Source organism: Chrysochloris asiatica, unplaced genomic scaffold (genome assembly GCF_000296735.1).
Source record: "Chrysochloris asiatica unplaced genomic scaffold, ChrAsi1.0 scaffold00086, whole genome shotgun sequence".
Lineage (NCBI taxonomy): Eukaryota > Metazoa > Chordata > Mammalia > Afrosoricida > Chrysochloridae > Chrysochloris > Chrysochloris asiatica.
In genome coordinates this window covers 4463259-4478420 of record NW_006408604.1, presented here as the reverse complement: position 1 = coordinate 4478420, position 15162 = coordinate 4463259, and positions in this window count along the sequence as shown.

The following is a 15162-nucleotide window of genomic DNA, read 5'->3' as shown; positions in this document are numbered from 1 at the left end:
CCTGCATAGACAGGGTTTACAAGGAGCAGCTGGTGAGTTTTAACTGCTGGCCTGGTAATTTGCAGTCCTGTGCTGATCCTACAGTGCCATACATATAAACACAAAATGAAAGCTAAATTGAATAGTTACTATTAATGTCTATTGCATGATATCTTTTGCATGAGACTTAGAAACTTCCTGAAGATCATTCAGGTAGTCAGTGATGAAAGCAGAGAATTATCAATATTCATATAATCCAGATATTGCATTACAATCACTTCTCTGAAACAATCAAGTTTGATTTTCTGGTTTTTACAAGTAGATAAAGTATGGAGTAGAAATGAATAGATAGAGTTGGAAGAGTAGAGAAAGAATAAAGGGAAGAAAGTAAAGAAAGACAGATTTTTAAATTTTAAATGGATATATTAGAGCTTTGAATGTTGAAGTGTGAATGAATTTACAGGAATAAAAATGACAGTAGAAAAACTACGCTGTAGTGTGGATAATGCTGACTGAAACTAGAGAACGAACAGTTAGGATAATTGTAAGATAAATAGTCAAAGATAAACTTGGAAATTTATACTGAGACCAAGTTTTAAATAGCTTTGAATTCATATTGTGATGTTCATACTTGATGCTGTAGACTGTAGAAAGTTTTTGAAAGTTAGCAAGTGAAGAAATAACTATAAAGAATTGCCTGTAATTTATAAAGAATTCTGATTGTAATATGGTGGCTGAATTAAAAGTAAGAGAAGAGAAGTGAAGTAGTTATATTAGCCAAGCAAAACATCATAATGAACTAAATTAGAGCACAGGCAATAGGAATAAATAAAAAGGAACATGTTTGAGCAACATTCCAGTAATGAATTAAATAATAAAGGTGAATGAAAGAGATTGATATTTCTGATTCAGGCTGACTGGTGTTGTAAGTAACAGAAATAGAAAATGAAGAAAGAGGTGATTTACGGTCAGAAAATAATGAAAAAAAGATACATGCATATATGACCTAATGAAAATAATCAGAGGATAAAAAAAATTGTTAAGCATGTCTTTCCAAATATAAAGCTGGGTAATTAATGTTGTGGGTTTGTACATTCAATGAAACCAGCTTAAAAAAAAAAAAAAAAAGACCCAGCTACCATTTAACTTACTAGCTTGCCCTCACAAATCCCGGTTACAATAAGAGTTGCAAGACGCAGCTTTGGTCATTCTGATTTCAGCATGAACTCTGACCCTTTATCTAATAATACTCAAGAAATCTGATTAGTTCCCTTTCCCAAGTATATAATCTACAAAGTAAAAGATCACATACTTCTTTAGGGAAGGAATAAGGAAATTTGAACAATAAATATTTTTTGTTATATTTCAATAAATAGAACAATGGAACAATAAATATTTTTTGTTAATTTTTGCTATATTTCTTCTTCATGGAAACCTGGTGTCTTAGGTAATTTATGCATTCTGAATCTGAAAATAGATTCAGATATAGAAACTGTGATTGTAACTTCACATTGGGATAGCTGACCTCACCTTTATACTCATCCATTCCTGATCTCTTTATGGGAAAAAATAGGAAGCATTCTTTTTATTGTGTGCACTCAATCTTGTCCACTGTACCAGAAAATGCTGTTCCATAAGAACATTCTCTCAACTGTCATAAGACAATTATCTCTGAGCACTTTGCAATTCTGGGAGCCTCTTTACCAGTACTTTGCTTAACATCTTTGTAAACACAATACCCCCTGCTTCTTTCTGAGGAACATCATTTCCTGGTAAGTTTTCCAGTCATTGCTGATGCTCGATGGATCTTGGCTGAAAGCAGAGAATATCGGAAAGATGTTTACCTGTGCTTTATTGACTATGCAAAGGCTTTTGATTATGTGGATCATGACAAGCTATGGACAACATTGTGAAGTATGAGTATTCTGGAACACTTAATTGTGCTCATGAGGAATCTGTACCTGGACCAAGAGGCAGTTGTTCCAACAGAACATGAGAATACTGAATGGATTAAAATTAAGACAGGTGTGTGTGACAGAGTTGTATTCTTTCACCATACTTATTTAACCTGTATGCTGAGCCAATAATTCGAGAAGCTGGGTTATATGAAGAAAAATGTGGCATCAAGATTGGAAGAAGACTCATTAACAACCTGTGATATGCAGATGATACAACCTTGCTTGCTGAAAGTAAAGATGACTTAATATATTTACTGGTGAAGATCAAAGAGCACAGCCTTCAATACAGATTTCATTTCAATGTAAAGAAAACAAAAATCCTCACCAGTGGACCAATAAACAACATTTTTATCAAGGGAGAAAAGATTGAAGTTGTCAAGGATTTCATTCTTCTTGAATCAACTATCAACACTCATGGAAGCAAAAGTCAAGAAATCAGATGATGTATTGTGTTAGGCAAATCTGTTGCACAAGACCGTTTTAAAGTACTGAAGAGCAAAGATGTCGGCTTGAGGACTAAGGTGCATGCGAAAGCTGGAAGTGAATAAGGAAGACCATAGAAGAATTGATGCTTTTGAGTTATGATGTTGAGGAAAATATTAAAAGTGCCATGGGCTGTCAAAAGAACCAACAGATCTGTATTGGAAGAAGTGCAGCCAGAGGGCTCCTTGGAGGCCAGGATGGCCAAACTTCATCTCTCATACTTCAGACATATTGTCAGGCAGGACCAGTCGCTGGAGACGGATATCATGTTTGGTAAGGCGGAGAGTTAGAGAAAAAGAGGAAAACCCCCAGAGAGATGGATTGACCAAGTGGCAGCATCAATGGGCTCAAGCGTGGCAACAATTGTGAGGTTGGTCAAGGACTGGGCAGTGTTTCCTTCTGTTGTTCATGGGGTTTCAATGAGTCAGTACTGACTCAACGGTACCTAACAACAACAGAAAACCCATTCTAGCATGCCCACTTTTCTGAGTCTTTTGATTTTCCTCTACATTGTCCACAGCAGTTATGGAAATGGTTTTTCAAAGCTTCCAGGCAACATATCAAAACCATTTCCCAGTGCCCTTTCCAAAGTGTTAAATCATGCATTATAATAGAGTGTTCACTCATCCAACTTTATACTCTAAATCTTTCTCTTGGTTCTCCCTGGTATACATTAGCTAGGTTTTACAGCTCTTTGAAAGTATAACTTTTATCATTTTTAGAAATCTAACATGTATCCAATGTAGATATGCTAATATCTAACAGGTCTAATATCTAGATGACCTACCCTAGAGGGGGTAAATATTCATGTATAAAGTCTTTATTTCATTTTTCTTAAAAGTCTCCCAAAGAAGAGATTAAGCTCTAAATTATGAAAAACTGGGACTTACATACTTAATCATGTTCAGAGGGTTCTTTGAAATTTGAAGATTCAAAATTCTCAAGTTCATCAATCCAGATATACCCTTGCAAATCTCAGGGTCTCATTGTTTTCTTACTGAGACCCTAACTTTGGTTGAGGAGACTTGGTGAGGATGTAAATATAGTCTTTTGTGGTATTCCATAGTTAACTCATAGACTTATTCAATATCTTTGTCGGTTCTCCTGCCAGAGAGATAAACTGCCACATCTTTCTCCAGTAGAGTGACTGGGGTGTTTGAACCACCAACTTTGAAATTAGCAGCCAAGTGCTTAATCACTACAACACCAGACTTCCTTAAGACTTTAAGAGTCTCTTTAAATTATATTTTGGAGGCTCTCTGATACTTATACTTGTGTTTAAATTATCATGAGTAGATGTTAGTTTGTAATTGCCTTTCTTTAATGAATGACAAATACTACCCAATTCCAGTGCCCATATAGCTAATTTTTCCTGAGTCTCCTAAGTCTTCTATATCAGGAGTTGGCAAACTATAGTATAAAAACAATCAGTTTTTTTTTTATAAATAGAGTTTTATTTGAACATAGCCACACAACTTATCAATTTGTATATGGCTGCTTTTGTTAAACAGTTGAGGAAGACACCATGGACCAAAATGCCTAAAATGTTCACTATTTGACCCTCAGAAATTGTCTCAGTTCAATCCTACATAATGTTCCAGCTAGTCGAACTTTCCTAACTATATCCCATTCTAGACTCACACACTAATTGAATTATTAAATATCACACCAAATATCATGCTAGTGACAATTAGCACCTCAACTATCAATATTATCACCACCTCAAATTTCAATACCTCTGTTATCAACACAACCAGTTATAGAGTAGTCCAATTTAAGAATTCTCTCTATAGAATTTTCTGCCTTAGGCAACTCCCAGTTTCAACTACCTTATACTGGGTTTCTTAGAAGCAGAGACTAAAATATGGGTGTATGTGGTGCTGTGTTTTATGGTGCCCCCCCTTCAATAGATATGCCTCCATACCAGAACATGTTAATATGGCCTTATTCAGAAATGGAGTCTTATGTAATTTAGCTAAGTATCTCATGATGGTGATCTTGGGTTATGCAGGTAAACCATATATCCAGTGACAAATGTCCTTATAATACACAGAAGAGAAGATTATGTGAGCTAAGTAGAGAAATAAGCACAGTTTGGAGGAATTCACTAATGATTCATGGAATTCCTGGAGTTACAAAGAGCAGGAAGATGCAAGGGAAGAGTCTCCCAAAAATCTCTGAAGGGAACATGATCCTGTTTGTTGTTGTCGTTAAGTACCATTGAGCTGGTTCTGACCCATAGCGACCCTGTATAGGGTTTCCGTGGAGTGGCTGGTGAGCTTGAACCGCCAATCTTGCAGTTCAAACTGACTTTGTAGTCCAGCACATTGTTTTGGACTTTTAGCCTCCAAAACTGAGATATAATAAGTTTCTGTAATTTTAGACATTAAGTGTTTGATAAATTCTTGTGGTAGCCATAGAATTTAATATATATATATGTTTGTTTGATTTATTGATAGAGCATTATCAAAAGAAGAATGGGACAAAGTTAAGAAAAACTGAGATCTCAAATACTATTGTTAAATGCTGTCAAGTCAGTTCTGAGTCCTAGGGACCTTGTTTGGGGTTTCTAAGGATCAGCTTATAGGTTTGAAGTGTGGAGTTTGTTGTTAGCAGTCCAGTGTTTATTCTACAGCACCATACCAGGATTCCATTTCATCATCACTGACTTTATTAGTTAATATGTAAATTTGAATAATAGTGGTCTTCTCTGTAAACATATGGATGTTATCCTATTACAGATAGCACTGTACTTCAAGATAGATTTTGAAATTCTCTTATTGATGATGAATGTTGCACCTTCCCTTTTGTCTAGATTCAATTAAACTGCAGAGTCAGATCGCCTTGAGGAAAATGCTAACCAGCTTTTGTCCCTGTAAGTTTGGTTAGTCATTGACTACATACTACAGTATGGAATGTGGAGGGAGAAATATGGTGGTATTGAAACATCAAAGGTGAGACAGGTAACAAGATTAAGTTCACTAACAAAAAATAAGTGTTAAATTCTGAGAAAAAAACTAGGCATTTTCTGTGATAAAGGATATAGATTTAGAAAGTTCAGAGAGGGTCCTAAGAAGATAATGCCAAAACCAAGAGTTATAAAATAGAAAAGCAAAAGCCATACCAAAAAATTGTAGTAGCATAAAAATATCTTAAAATTAAATTGTTAAATGTTTTTCTAAGAGGTAAAATAACATCATACATTGTAGCTGTCTTGACTAGGTTCTCTAGGAAGCCCAGTGAAACTTATAGTGTGACAGTTAGGGTCTATGTCAACTTGATTGAGTCAGAATTCCCAGTTGTTTGGCAGTTAACTCTATGATGAGTGGCCAGGTTAGCCAATCAATTGAAAGGATGTTTCCTTGAGGGTGTGGCTTGCTACTAATATATTGAACATGCCTGAAAATTTCACACTCTCTTCCTAGTCTCGATTTTACATCTATTTGGGTCATCCTCAACCTCTGGTTCTTTGAAGCTATGCCAGTGGCCTGCTTTATTGTACATTTACCTGCTGGCCTGCCTGCATGGAAAACCGGACACTCCTGGAGGACCCTGCATGCCTGTCCCTGTTGCCCTGGATTTTGTTTCCGATGCCATCAGTTCTGCAGCATACTTAACTCAGGCCTTGGTCAACTGTTACCCTGCTGCCGCTCCTGCTCCTGTGCTCTGACTGGAGATTCCTGTCTTCTGGAGCCATCTACTGATCTTGGTTCACCTGGGCTGCACTTAGGACTCTCCTTTCTTTACAATCATGAGCCATTTCCTTGATAGAAACTTCTCTCTCTCTCTTTCTAGATAGATAAGAGTCTTAGTGTGGCACTGTAAGATAAGCACCCAATTGCAAGTTTAGCTTGAACTACAAGATTGGCAGTTCAAACTCATCAGCCACTCCTCCTTGGAAACCCTATAGAGGGTCACTATGACTCAACAGCACTTAACAACAACAACTGTATATATATATGACTGGTTTTGTTTCTCTAGAGAACACAGCCTAAGACATTTGGTACTGAGAGTGGTTCTAGAGAAACAATATCACAAGAATTGTCTTTTTTAAAAAAAATTGGTTCCCAAATCTGAATAAATTTAAAGGTACCAATAACTCTGTCTCCACTAATAAAGTGAGTGAGGGCGATGCTAATCCATGGTGTGAGGTGGCAATATTAACCCCTAAGATATCACCACTAATAGATCATGTATTTGGGAGAAGTGAAGCTTTGGGTGATTGTGTGTATGACACTTTTCTGAAGTTTTGGCAGGATAAGAAGTATAGAGAAGCATATTGGTTGGTCCTACTTACAATAGACCAAGTGATAGAAGAAAGAGATATGGTCACATGGCTCAATGGTCACATAAAACACCCTGAAGTTTCCACTTGTGCTCTGAAAGAAAGCCCACTTTCCTGTAAAATCAGAGTTGATATTGCTAAAAACCAGACACAGAGTTTTATTGTTGTTGCTGCTAAGTGCCAGTTGGTTCTGATCCATAGTGACCCTGTGTAAGGTTTCTGAGGAGCAGCTGGTGAGTTTGAACTGCTGACCTTGTAGTTCAAAGGCCTTTGCAGTCTGGCGCATTAACCCACAACGCCACAGAACTTTATTGTAAGAGGGGCTCAATTACAATGCCAACTCAACTCCCAACCTGGAATGGTGTCTAATGTGAAAGTGAGGGCATTTATTAGGAAGAAATGGGATCCTGAAATGTTAGATGGGTACTTTGAGTAGATAATCAGGAAGCTGGGGACAAAGAGCCTGTAGGTCTCATTGTGACACTTTTGTCAAAAGCTGCAACCTTCCCATCTGAAGAGATTACTCATTTATCTGTAAAAACATCCATCTACCCACTCTTGATGAGGTTAACTCAACTGTGCCTGCTGAGATGGTACCTGAAGCACTTCCTGAGGCATCACTTAAGGTAGATGTCTTGCATGACATTGGTGAATATTTCCAGGAAACATCTCCACCAATTATTGCTTCTTGACGTATAACTATACTTAAGTCCCAATGAGCCCCCAAAGATTAGGTACAAATTATGACCCAGGAAGAAGTATGCTACACTCCAAAAGAACTGCTCAATATCTCTAATTTGTATAAACAGAAAACAGGAAAATATGTGTGGGAGTGGCTATTAAGGGTGTTGGATACTGGTGCCAAGAACATAGGATTGGATCAGTCTGAGTTTATTCATATGGTTTATCAGTCTGAGTTTATTCTTTTTGAGTACAGATTCTTCATCCAATGCTTCTGCTCAAGAGGTTAGGAAAAGATCTAATAGTTTACTTTGTTGATTCACTGAAACATGGACTGCATGGTGGCCTGCAATACATCAAGTTGAAGTACCAGACCTGCCTTGGTATTCTGTAGAGGAAGGAATCCAAATATTTCAGGAAACTGGTATATTAGAGTGGATCAGAAGAAAACCATAAGCCCACACATGGAGTGTCCAGAGAACACACTTTTCACCACAGCAGTGAGGAACAAATTTGTGAAGGAAGCCCTAGGATAAATAATATCAGACTTTTCAGGGATTACTGGACACTGACTTTGAATAATCAGATATAATCAGACTTTTCAGTCTGATTTTATTTTCAGTCTGATTATATCTGGACACTGGATACTGACTTTGAATAATCAGAAAATAATCAGACTTTCAGGGATTACTGGATACTGACTTTGAATTGACAGTAACTCCTGGAGATCCAAAACTTTGCTGTGGTGAACCAGACAGAGTGGGGACGTATGGAACTCAAGTTATTAATGGGGTCTCACTGTGGCCCAATGGGTCTTCAAACTCATCCTGTGGTGATTTTCCCAGTTCCAAAATGCATAGTTAGAAAAGCTATTGATCTGGCCAGTGCCCTTTTTTTCAATTGCAGTTTCTAAGGATTACCAGAAGCAATTCGCCTTCACTGACAAGGCCAACAATACACTTCCACAGTCTTACTTCAGGGCACATCAATTCTCTCATACTATGTAATAATTTTGTCCTCAGGGAACTTGATCTTCTTTCCCTGTCGCAAGACATCCCACTGGTCCATTACACTGATTACATTATGCTTATTTGTCCTACTAAGGAAGAAGTATGACTCTAAACGTATCAGTAAAGCAGTTGCATGATGTTGTTGTTAAGTGTCATTGAGTTAGTTTCGATTCATAGTGATCCTGTATAGGTTTCCAAAGAGTGACTGGTGAATTTGAACTGCCAATCTTGTAGTTCAAACTGACTATGCTGTCTAGCACAGTAGCCCACAGTTACAAGTTGGGCTGCTAACCTCAAAGTCAGCAGTTCAAAACTACCAACCTGTCAACGGTAGAAATACGAGACTCTCTGCTCCCATAAAGATTTACAGCCTCAAGAACCCTATGTAGGATCACTGTGAGTCAGACTCCATGGCACACAACCACCACCACCACAATACATACATATATATAGTGATTGTTAACTTCTGTCAAATTGGTTCTGACTCATAGTGATCCAGTATAAATTTTCCAAGGAGTGGCTGCTGAGCTTGAACTGCCAACCTTGTGATTCAAACTGACTTTTCAGTCCAGCAAATTAGCCCACAGCACCACACCAAGACTTTTTCTCTCCCCAAATATATATGTTGTTGTTAATGTCACTGAGATGGTGCCAACACATAATGACCCTGTATAGGATTTCTGAGGCTTCAAATCTTTGCAGAAATAGAAAGTGTCATCTCTCTCTGGTGCTCTGGTAGCGTAATGGTTGTGATTTGGGCTGCTAATCTTACGGGCAGCAGTTTGAAACTATCAGCTGTTTCGTGAGAGAAAGATGAGGCTTTCTGCTCCCTTAAAGATTTACAGCCTTGGAAACCCTGTACAGGGTCTCTATGAGTCGGAACTTACTCCATGGCACTTAACAACAATAGACTTTCTAGTCCTGTAAAGAGAGAGAGAGAAAGAGAGAGATCACTGGTTTTGTTTCTTTAGAAAACTCAGTCTAATATAGATAGATAGATAGATAGATAGATAGATAGATAGATAGATAGATAGATAGATAGATAGATAGATAGATGATATTTATATAGAGAGAAGAAAAGTTTATAACAAGGAAATGGCTCATACAATTAAAGAATTGGACAAGTCACAAATCTGTGTGTCAGATGAACCAAGATCAGTAGGTCAGACAACAGGCATGCAGATAGGGCAGATAAGATGGCAGATTGCTGACAATTCCCATGATTGACAGTAGAGTAAGTCCAAAGACCCAGAGGTCAGATAATGATTCAGATATAGGATCCAGACCCAGCAGAAAGCAAACAAACCTTGTTCAAGTGTCCAATATATTGGAAAGAAGCCATGCTCCCGAGGAAACATCCTTTAAATTAACAATCTGCGCCCAGCAGATCTCATAGTAGAGTTGATTACATTAGATTAGATCGCATACTGGTGAATTACTAGGTCTTAACTGCAAAACAACTAAGAATCCTGGCCCAGTGAGTTTGACATAAAACCTTAACCATTGACTGGACATCTGTACACATCTCCTTATACCATACATAATTTAGAAATAAATATAATTATAGTTGTACGTGTGCCTAACATGATACAACTTACATGTACACAACTGAACATTCACTAACCCATTTACAATTTATATTTCATAAGTGAACAAAACCAAAATACTTGATGTACACATTGTTGTTGTTGTTGTTGTTAAGTGCCATCGAGTCGATTCTGACCCATAGCGACCCTGTACAGGGTTTCCGAGGCTGTAAATCTTTTACGGGAGCAGAACGCCTCATCTTTCTCCTGAGGAACAGCTGGTAGTTTCGAACTGCTGATCTTAAGGTTCGCAGCCTGATTCATAACCACTACACTACCAGAGCCTCTATGAAAAAATGCTGAGAACAATTATAACCGTCATTTCCGAAACTTGTTGCATGGGAAAAGCTAGTATTTAGAATTACCGCTTCCACCACCCTTTTCATATTTCCTTTGCCATTGGCAAACGCCTCAGCTGGTCCTGGCTCTTTTCCTGATGGTAGTTGGTTATGTGGTTATGTGCTGTGGAGTTGGGTCTGACAAGTAGTGACCATCTGCAGAGTTTTGGGGGCTTTGAATCTTTACATGAGCAGAAAGCCTCATCTTTCTTTCATAGAGCTGATAGATTTGAACTGCTGGCCTTGTGGTTAGCAGTCCAACTCATAACCCACTATACAACCAGGGCTCCTTTCCCAGTGGGGTGACCCTAATCTTTGTTCCTGAAAGCTCTGGATCATTAGTTGTCATGTCAGAATTAACTTGCTGTAGTTAGTTTACCATTGACTTTAATCACAAGGCATGGGAATACTAAGAGATGTCCTGTGGTATCTTTGGAATGCCACACATATTCTTATTTACTACCATTATATAATGTCAATCTGATTTCTCCTTTGTAATCAGGATCAATCACACCAATTAATACAGAAACTTGCTTCTTTGTCTGTTAAACCAGAGGCCTAAGGAGACCACAGTGACTAGGTGGCATTCTTTACTACCTCCTTTTGAAGTTAAAATGTTTAGACTGGAAGAGTGTAGGATGCAGGCACAGGAAGTAAAAACCTTTCAATGGATCACTAGAAGGAATAGTGAGTGGTATCACTTCTATTTTCACAACTTGGTTCTGGATCCATAAATCATGGCTACTGGAGAAACAGCACTATACATCAGATGCTGGTTTAAAGCATATGCAGCCTCCTGGAGAGCATTGCTCTAACCCTGCAAGGTATTGCATCATAGCTGTGTCTTTAAAAGATCATTCCATTATTCATTCAAGCCCATTGCTTTAAGATGATAAGAAAATGGCAAGACCAATGAAGTCTATCTTCATGGGCCCATTGCTGTGCTTCATTTGCTGTGAAATGAATCCCTTTATCTGATACAATATACTATGTGGATGCCATGGCAATGGATAAGGCATTCTGATTCTCTAAGTCTTGCTGCTGTTGTTGTTGTTATGTGCTGTAGAGTTGGTTCCGACTCATAGCGACCCTGTACAGGGTTTCCAAGGTTATAAATCTTTACGGGAGCAGAAAGCCTTATCTTTCTCCCATGGAACAGCTGGTAGTTTCGAACTGCTGACCTTGTGGTTCGCAGCCCGATTCGTAACCACTGTGCTACCAGATTTCCATTCTCTAAGTCTATGGATGGTAATTTTGGCAGAAACATTGCATGCAACAAAGACAAATCCATGTCCAGAGTGTTTATTCTAGTAAGAATAAAATGCTGCCTTTCCATAATGAAAGTGGTCCTATATAATCTACCTTCCACCAGATTGCTGCCTGATCTCCCTGTGGAATTGTTCCAGATTGAGGATTCAATATTGGTTTCTTCTGCTGGAAAATTGGGCACTCAGCAGAGAGACTGTAGTCAAGTCAGCCTTGGTGAATTAGAAGTTCATGCTGCTGAGTCCATGCATAACCTCCATCCTTGTCACCTTGGCTACTTTGTTCATGAGCCCATTGGGAAATGACAATATTGGCTGCAGAAAGAAAATTCTTACTTTACACAGAACATATCATCCTTCCCTACTGAATAACTCTTTCATGAACATTCACATGAGACACAAATATCTTAACTTCTTTGGCCTTTCAAAGAGGTATATCCACATTTCTCTTCCCCACACACCTTCTTGTCACCAATTTTCCAATCATATTCCTTCCAAATCCCTGACCAGCCAATCAAACATTTACCACTTCCATGAATCAGCATACAGTAGCATATCTGGCCATTTCTTCTTCCAAGCAGACTGAACAACCAAGTACACTTCTAGAAGTTCTGTCCATTAGGAAGATTTTACTTCAACATTGTCAGGGAAGTCCCAGAAATTGGCTGATGCTGTCTACTTTCAAATGGTGTCTGCATATCATGGAGAACCATCTGTAAGCCAAGCAAGTTACAGTTGACTTTCTCAGACAACTGATCATAAGGAATTCCCTGTTATTGTTGTTGTTAAGTGCAATTGATGCAGTTCGGAACCATAGCAACCCTGTATAGGGTTTCCAAGGAGCAGCTGGTGAGCTTGAACTGCTAACCTTGTAGTTCAAATGGCTTTTCAGTCTGGCGCATTAACCCACAGTGCCACACAAGGAACTCCCTATTAGGCCATAAATGTAGACTGGTAGACAGAAAGCAATGTGACAGGAGTGGAGACCATGGACCTTTGAACCACTTCCACATGCAACTTACTTATGCCTTCAGGTCTTACTCCAGCCCAGTCTCATATATACCACTGCCAGTTAATGATGGAGTGTTGCTGTGCATATCCAAGTTTGTGACTCTGAAGGTCAGACAACACCCAATAAATGTTGGAAAGCTCTAGATGCATGGTAGCTTAGTAGCCCATGTTTACTCATTCAATGTTTCTAAGTCCTCTTGCTCTCTAAGCAAGCCAAAAGGAGAGTGGTGGTGGTGGTTATGTGCCATGGAGTCGGTTCCGACTCACAGCAACCCTGTACAGGGTTTCTGAGGTTATAAATCATTTCAGGAGCAGAAAGGCTCATCTTTCTCCCGTGGAACAACTGGTAGTTTCAAACTGCTGACCTTGAGGTTGGCAGCCTGATTTGTAACCACTATGCTACCAGAGCTCCTAAAGGGAGAGTGTAATCTGCAAATGATGGCAGGGCTTTCTTCCAAAATCCTAAGGGTATACAGTGATTCACCAATAATGACCTTTCCAAACAGTTTCAGTCTTCAAGAATCATTGAATCAGCTGGATCTTATGCACCAGGTAGCAAAGCAGAGTACATAAGAGCCTGAAGCTATTGCAGAGTCTTCTCTTGGTCTTGGCCTCACTTAAAACTACACAGTGGGGTTAGAAGTAGAAGTGAGGGTTAGGCTTGGGGCTATGACTACATTTTGGCTAAGTTTAGGATTTCATTTATTGTTAGGGTTATGACTAGTATCAGGGCTAGTGTTAAGGATAAGAGTTGGGCTAGGGATAGGAATAAGACTGTCTAGTTTTTAGGGTTACAGTCAGATCAGTTTTTATTATCTATTTTATTTTTTCTTGAAATCTATTTGATTTTTTGTTCATTTGGAAGTTCTATAAATGCATTACTCCCTCTTTCTGCTTTATGATTTTTGTTGTTGTGATAACTATATCTCTGCTTCACTATTTTCTGTCTTTGTCTGTTTTACTTTGCATAACACTATAACTGGATTGATTTTAGGTGATATTGTCTCTGGAGAAGGACATTATGCTCAGTAAATTGAGTGGAGCATCAGCAAAACAGAGGAAGACTCCCAATGAGGTGGATTGGCACAGGGGCAGTAGAAATGGGTTCAAGCATAACAAGGATTTGTGAGGATGGTGCATGACCAGGTACTGTTTCATTCTGTTGTACATAGGGTGACCAATGTCAGAAATGATTAAACAATGGCACCTAACAACAATTGCCAAACAACTGAAAATCCTGACCCAATTAAGTTGACACAAAACCTTAACTATCACAGCAGTTGAAATTTTATAATAGTCTGTAGATCTGGTTATGTAATGGTTATGAAATGGGCTGAGAACCTCAAGGTCAGCAGTTCGAAACTACCAGCTGTTCCACAGGAGAAAGATGAGGCTTTCTGCTCCTGTAAAGATTTCCAGCCTCAGAAACCCTGTACAGGGTCACTATGAGTCGGAACTGACTCCACGGCACATAACAACAGCAACACTACTGGTGTGGCACTCTAGGATAAGAACTGAACTGCAAGGTCAGTTTGAACCCCAAGGTTGGTAGTTCAAATTCACCAGATACTTCTTGGAAATGCTTTACAGAGTCATTATGAGTTGCAACCAACTTGATGACACTTAACAACAGTAATGACTATCAATTACTGGCATTAGACACCTTCATTGTCATTGTTTTTTGTTTATCTGAATACAATTAAACTGTTATTCAAATTGGCATTAACATTAATCTTGGTAAGCTAGCTCTAAACTTGATTTATAAAACTATCAAAAACTCTAACTAGCCCATTGATGCATTTCTGTCCAGTCAATTCCATCTCAGGGTGCCTTCATTTGATGTAGAGTAGAACTGTGCTTCATAGGATTTACTTGGCTGTGTTCTTTATGGAAGCAGAATGTTAGCTCTTTTTTATATGGTATAGTTATGTGGGTTCCAAGAGCCAACCTTTATGTTAATAATTGTTGGCAAACTATTTGTGCCACAAATATGGTCTGTACATATTAATATATCTTGTGTAGTATTAATAAGAGTGCACAGAATTTCTTCAAAATTTTCAAAGTTTATAACAAAATGGCTCTTGATTATTAACGAGTTGATTATAGGTTCTATATACAAAATGGATTTCTTAACACTAATATTTTATATATAAAGGTACTTTTTTCTCTTAGAATTAATGATTTTCAAAAAAGTTGTTTTATTCCTGGAAGTCGAAATTTTTCTTTCATAAGATAGTTTGAGATCTATGGACTTTGATTCTGGAAGCTCAACATTTGCTTTTTTATTTTTATTTTTTGAGAACCAGTTTTCAGTATTTGTTCAGATTTTAGTTGTCAAAAAACTTAAATATTATTTCATATAAATTTTCCTTGAGCTGGAAATTCTAATTATTTTGACTATTTTTATCTGAGCACAAGTATTGCTTAATTTTTAACTTCTAATAAATTTATTGTAAATATTTAAATCGGATGCAATATCTTTACTTTTTTCTAACTCTTTTTAGCTCACTGTTTTAATGATTTGACAGATCAAGATAACAACCGTGTAAACCTCTAGATGCTTATA